Here is a 6,891-nt window from a genome sequence, read left to right as displayed (position 1 = left end):
TTGAAATATAAGCAGCAATTGATGCAATGAAAATGGGAAAGGCACCTGGGCCAGATGGATATACAGCTAAATTTTTCAAAACCTTTAAAGAAGAATTAGTACCAAAACTGCAAAAATTGATGAATATGATGAGAGTAAAAGGAAAAATACCAAACACTTGGAAAGAAGCTGTAATTTTGTTGATCCCCAAGGAAGATAGAGATGTTACGAACGTACAGAACTACAGACCAATTTCTTTATTAAATAATGATTATAAAATATACACAAGAATCTTTGCAGAACGACTTAAACAATATTTGATTAATTTCATAAAGGAAGATCAAGCAGGATTTCTCCCTAAAAGGCAAATAAGAGACAATATAAGAAGAGCTGTAAATATTGTAGAATATTATGAAAAACATCCAGAAAAAGAAGTCACATTATTATTTGTGGATGCAGAGAAAGCCTTTGATAATTTGAACTGGACTTTATGTTTGCAGTAACGGAAAAGATAGAACTTGGAGAACACTTCATAAGAATGATAAAAGCAATATATATGGAACAGCGAGCAAAGCTGTGTTTGCTGATGATATAATGTTTATAACTGAAAATCCTATACAAGTAATACTTTTGCTTTTAGCCAAGATACAAGAAAATGGAGAGTTGGTGGGACTTTATGTTAATAAAGAAAAATCAAAATTTTTATGTAAAAACATGCAAGTAAATAAGCAAAAGGAATTGCAGAGACTGACGGGATGTGAAGTTACTTCTAAAGTAAAGTATTTGGGCTTGGAGATAACAATGAGGAATATTGATTTGTTCAAAAGTAACTATGAAAAGTTATGGCATAAAATGGATGAAGATATGGTGAAATGGAATAAACTTAATCTGTCATTGCTGGGCAGAATAGCTGCAATTAATATGAATATTCTGACGAGAATAATGTATTTGTTTCAAACCATTCCAATTGTGAAAGACAGCAAACAATATAATAAATGGCAAAGGAAGATATCAGAATTTGTATGGGCTGGGAAGAAACCAAGGATTAAAATGAAAATTTTAACAGATGCTAAAGAGAGAGGAGGATTCCAGCTACTAGATTTAAGACTATATCATGATGCAGTTTGCTTAGTATGGATAAAAGACTGGATGACGCTGTTGAATAAAAAACTTTTAATGTTGGAAGCTCATGGAAATAAATTTGGCTGGCATGCTTATATGTACTATGAGAAGAAAAAGAGGGATGTTTTTTTTTCCCTCACCATTATATTAGAAATAATTTGTTAAATACATGGATGAAGTACAAGCAATATGGTGATGAGAGAAAGCCATTATGGATAGTGCCAGCAGAAGTAATAAAAATAACAGCTGAAACCAGTGAAGAGAGAGGATTGTCATACAATCAATTACTAAAAATACAAAGTGGCAAAATAGAATTGAAAACTGCTGAGGAGTTGAATAAAAAATATGATTGGTTTCAAATGCAACAAATAAAAAGCCTGGTGGAGAATGATATCAAAACTGAAGGAATAAGACGTGAGCAAACAGAAATGGAAAAAGTTCTGCTTGGAGATAATGAAAAAATAAATTCAAAAATATATAAATTACTGTTAAAATGGTCTATGGAAGATGAGGTAGTAAAATCTCAAATGATTAAGTAGGCGATTAATGTAAATAAAGAAATACAGATGGATACATGGGAGTATCTTTGGAAGAACTCTATGAAATTATCAACATGTCAAAGTATAAAAGAAAATTGTTTTAAGATGATGTATAGGTGGTATATGACTCCTAAAAAATTGGCAAAGATCAATAAAAAGATGCCAAACAGATGTTGGAAATGTAGAAGACATGAAGGCTCTTTTTACCATGTGTGGTGGACTTGTGAAAGAGCGAAAAAGTATTGGCAGATGATTCAACAAGAAATTTCAAAGATCTTGGGATATGAATTCAAGAAAGTAGCAGAGACTTTTTCATTGGGATTACAAATGGAAAAATTTCCAAAAGAAGATAGAACTTTGATCTGGTACTTGCTTTCAGCGGCTAGGACGTTGTATGCGCAGTTATGGAAGCAAGAAAAAATACCAGAAAAATGGGATTGGATTGTAAAAGTTATAACATGGAGTGAGATGGACAAACTAACAAGAATCTTAAGAGGCTATGATTTGGAAGTGTATGAAAAGGAGTGGAAAAAGTTTAGATGTTATGTAGAGGAAGAATGGAATATAAAAGGATATTGGACAATGTTTTAATAATGATCAAGTACTAGAAAAAAAGTAGAATATGAATATAGGTTCATAATAATAATAATAATAATAATAATAATAATAATAATAATAATAATAATAATAATAATAATAATAAACTTTTATTTGTATCCCGCCCTCCCCGCCGAAGCAGGCTCAAGGCGGCTATGGTTTAAGGGTACCTTTAAATGTTAGTATTTTAAGTGTATAACTTCGGTGGGAATCAAGTAACAGGGGGAGGGGGATTAGAAAATAGCATATGGGATAGATAAAAGGAAGGTATTAATGGATATGGTTACCATATGTTATCAATAAAATTGTGTTTACTAACAAATTCAGTGACAAATACCATCCAAAGCACACAACTTCACTACTGTCCATAAGATGATATCAGGTTCTTTCCAAATAATACAGTCCGACAATGCAAAACTGGTCTGTTCTCATTTTGGATTCTTATGATCCTTCCTCTGGGGTCATCATTAATTTTGAATGGTGCCTTATTTCTTTACTATACACTGTTTTCCAGGCTTTCTCTAATTTATTTCATTACTAGAATGCTACTGTTCTTTCTCCATCTTTCAGCATTGAAATACTGTCCATAAGATATCATCTTATGGACAGTAGTGAAGTCATGTGCTTTGGATGGTATTTGTCACTGAATTTGTTACTGAAATTTACATTGTAATACTATATTGTGAATGGAAAGTATTGTAATTATATTTTGATATCGTTTGTAACATGGAGAGTATCTTTTTGTCATTTCCCAAAAGCATTCTGACAGTAAAATGGAGGGGAGGAGATTGAAGTAAAGTGTTTTGAATTCCCCATTATGGAGAAAGGTGAGCTACAAATGAAGTGAATAAATAATAAATATAGCAGAAGATGGAGGGCAGATAATGGATAGGAGAAACAGAAGGAAGCAGAGCAAGTTGAGAATATGGAAGTTGTCAGGTGTAGGGAAAGATGACCACTGTGGGAAGCTGAGACAGGAGAAAATGGTTGCCCTTTGCAAGTCCTTGCAAGTTTTGCAATATGCAGCTGGGCCTGTCTTGGTAACTGGCACTATGCAACTCGACCATAGTTTTCCTTGGAAGAGGTTTTTGGGGTAGAATAAAGTGGAAGAATGAAGATGAGAAGAAGATAAAGGTAGAATGGCTGGTGAATGGGAAAGAGAGGAAGCTGAAAAGACGGAGAAGCTATGGGGGCTTTCAAGGAAGGGAGAGAGGGGAATTCATCCTGCAAGTCCTTATGGGTTCCCACTTGTACTATATAGTTACTAATTATAAGCTTCTGTGATGGACTGGAAAGCAGTCTGCATGAGTGACAGCTGTAGTCACTCACTGTGATTGGCTAACCTGAAACCCTGAAAGACACCCCTGGACTGAACCCCAAACAATGCACCCCTGGAATGTGATATTGCAATGTAAGAATATGGATATTCTAGAATATGGATATTACACAGCAATGCCCAACTGAACTGGAATGGTCTCTTTTCCTCATAAGAGGGGCAAATCTGGTTCAATCTTGGCCCTAGGCAGGCTGGAAGGATATCAAGTCTTGTTCATAGGCTTGGCAGACATCTTGGCTGTGCTGAAAGGCTAAAGAGCATCCATTTTCTGATCCTGGAAATGAACAACTCCAGGCCCAGAGAGGGACATAGTGGGCAAAGCTGTAAAAATTCCTTCACCCCTTGTGGTAACCTCTTTCAAAGGCTATCAGAGTTAAACAATCTCCTGAACACTTGATGAATGGCTATCCATCCTGACATGTAGAAAGAAATCTATCACCTTTGGTGAACTTCAGAGGAACCAGCATCGGCAAAAACAGGGCCATAAACCCATTGGCAATGTATTTAAGATTCCTCTTTTGGGGGTTTGGGTGCATGACACCTTGCTTTCATTGGATATTTGCACGTTTGACACCATGCTCACTCATTGGATGTTTGCATATGACACTTTGTTTTCACATTGGACAATTGGACCTCTTGATGTGATGTAATTCACCCTAGAAAACAGGCCACCCTACCTGTCAAGAGTAGCTTCCTAGCATCCTCTGTATATCTTTCCATCCTCCCCTCCTCCCATCCCTTCCTGTCTTCACCCCCCTCTTCTCAGGAGAAAATCTCTCATCAGAGGTCTCTGGCCTTCTCTGATCAGTCTACTCTGCAAGAACTAAGTATTGTATACCCCCCACCCACACTTATTCAGCTAACCTCTGTAATTCTTCTTCTATACTTGAAAATTATTTGAATGGGATGTAAGTATTTGAAAATCATTTCCTAAAATAAAATCCATTAACTTAACCAAAGGATTTTCAGTGGTCTATCTCCGTAAACATTGACAGAGATCCTGCTTCACCTCACCTCTTGTAGGTTTGGCATTTTGATCTAAGAAATATTAATATTCCCCAATAAAGAGCTGGTTGAGGTAGTAACAAACCACCTCCATGGTAACCAATGTAACAATTTAAAGGAGTCAGGGAGAGAGGAATCTCCTCAGTTCCAGTTTAGTTCCAATGGAGATCAGACTGAGAAGTCTGAATTAAACTGCAGACTGGTCATTCTGAGACAGAGCTGGTTGTTTGGACAGAGCTCTTGTCTGTAAGAGTTTCTGTTTGACCCCCCCAGTCAGAAATAAGAAGTCATACACAGGAGTTTGGGTATAAAACAGGGCCACTTTAATAAACAGTTAAACTGGCATGGGGCACTATAACTAACAGGACAAGTCAAAGGAGGGACGGTGGCTCAGTGGTAGAGCATCTGCTTAGTAAGCAGAAGGTCCCAGGTTCAATCCCTGGCATCTCCAACTAAAAAGGGTTCAGGCAAATAGGCATGAAAAAACTCAGCTTGAGACCCTGGAGAGCCACTGCCAGTCTGAGTAGACAATACTGACTTTGATGGACCCAGGGTCTGATTCAGTAGAAGGCAGCTTCATATGTTCAAATGTAAAGGTAACCCATACCCTTCCTTGTCCTGTAACAGGCGAGCTCCGAGCCCCCAGAAAGAGCCATTAACGATGGCTAAAGCCAGGCTGGCATGCCTGGGTTGCTCGTCCCCTGCAGACGGGCACCAAAGGAGCCCAACAAGGGGAGGGCCCTGTGTGGCCAGCATTCATAGCAGAGAGCCATACAGCCCTGTTGCTGCTCCAGCCTGCCACCTACCCCAAAACAGGGCTGCAGCATGGGTGCTCACCATTTGCTAATAGCCTAACTCCCTCCTGCCAAGTGACCAATTAACAACAACACCCCTTAAACTAATTCCACTCACAGCTAGGTAGTGCAAGGTAGGCAAAAAACATCTTAATCAGGTCCAATCAATTGAGGGTGAAAAAATTCCTACCTTGCCCCTTAAAACAGGCAACTGACTAAGCCTGCACTACTGCTGGGCGGGTGGGTGGGCCGAGAGCAAAAGGAACTGAACTGTTTGGAGCGGGGCTTCTTTTAGCCCATTGCTGCACCCCCTTCTGAGTCCCCAAATGGGGACTGCTGCAGGGCAAGGACTGCGCACAAATCCTGCTCTGAAAAGGAGCCCAGGGTAAGGACTGTGCCTCATTGGTCGCTGGGCATTCTTGGATCACCGTATAGTAACAGCGACCTGATCCCCAATAAATTTTAGGTTGTCATCCTGCAAGGCATGACCCAATTGGTCCCTGCGCAACTGTGCAACCAACTCCCTAACTTTGAGGACACCGAAAAATGCAGCCAGTGTGGCCGCATGAAATAATGTGACCTCATAACTAGTGGAGCATATCTCTGGCCACACTCGGCATAAACCACTGAGGACCACTGGAGAAATGAGCTTCCTTGTGTCAAATCGGGGACCTTGTTCCCACACCATCCCTCCAACATTTTTTCTCAGTCTGAAGTCCTCTGTGGCCTCAGAGATCCCACATATCTTGCTGTTAAAGGCCAATGCAGCCAGCTGGGAATGACTGGATTTCACAGCCAGACCCTTACCTTTCAAATTAACATAGAACTGAATCAGATGAGCAACGGTGGTGGGCCAGAGGTACAGTAACACTACCTGCTTCCTAAAAGAGCAAAACTGAGCAGTGGCCCGGTCGAATGACCTCCTGGTGCTGGGCGCCAGTGCTAATACAATTGCCCGGCTAGCTTCAGCCCTCCAAGCTGCCACATGTCTGGGGGCATCTGCACTGGCCCTAAGTTGGCCTCTGGGGCAAGCTGGCAGAACCTCTCCATCTGTCAGCGAGACAGAGTGTCCACCACACCATTGCACACACCTGGAACATGCTTTGCCAAAAACAAAATATTCAGGCGTAAACAGTGCAGAGTGAAAACTCTTACCAGATCCATAACTGGCTCTGATCTCAAGGAGAGGGTATTAATGATGTGGACAACTGCCAGGTTGTCACACCAAAAGTGGACAGTGTGATTCACCAACTCCGACCCCCACAGCCAGACAGCAATGACAATGGGGAAGAACTCTAAAAATGTGAGGTTATGACAGAAGCCACTGGTGGCCCACTCTTGGAGCCACTCCTTTATGCACCAGTGCCCTCTGAAGTACACCCCAAAGCCCAAGAATCCAGATGCATCCGAGGTGACCTGGAGGTTTGCCTCAATTCGCAAGTCCTCCCGCCAAAAGGAAATGCCACTGAATGACTCCAAAAACTGCCCCCAGGCCTTCAGGTCCAACCGCATGCTCCTG

The 6,891-nt window shown here is 40.4% G+C and overlaps 1 non-coding gene across 1 annotated transcript; it reads left to right on the top strand.

The window, feature by feature from the left end:
• The first annotated feature begins 4,962 nt into the window (after positions 1-4,962).
• TRNAT-AGU (transfer RNA threonine (anticodon AGU)) lies at positions 4,963-5,029 on the top strand. Its single transcript has one exon. It is a non-coding gene; the product is annotated as a tRNA-Thr (tRNA).
• The last annotated feature ends 1,862 nt before the right edge of the window (positions 5,030-6,891 follow it).

The sequence above is a fragment of the Heteronotia binoei genome, chromosome 3 (assembly GCF_032191835.1).
Source record: "Heteronotia binoei isolate CCM8104 ecotype False Entrance Well chromosome 3, APGP_CSIRO_Hbin_v1, whole genome shotgun sequence".
Taxonomy (NCBI): Eukaryota; Metazoa; Chordata; class Lepidosauria; order Squamata; family Gekkonidae; genus Heteronotia; species Heteronotia binoei.
Note: the sequence above shows the minus strand (reverse complement) of the source record. Positions and strands in the feature narration are given on the sequence as shown.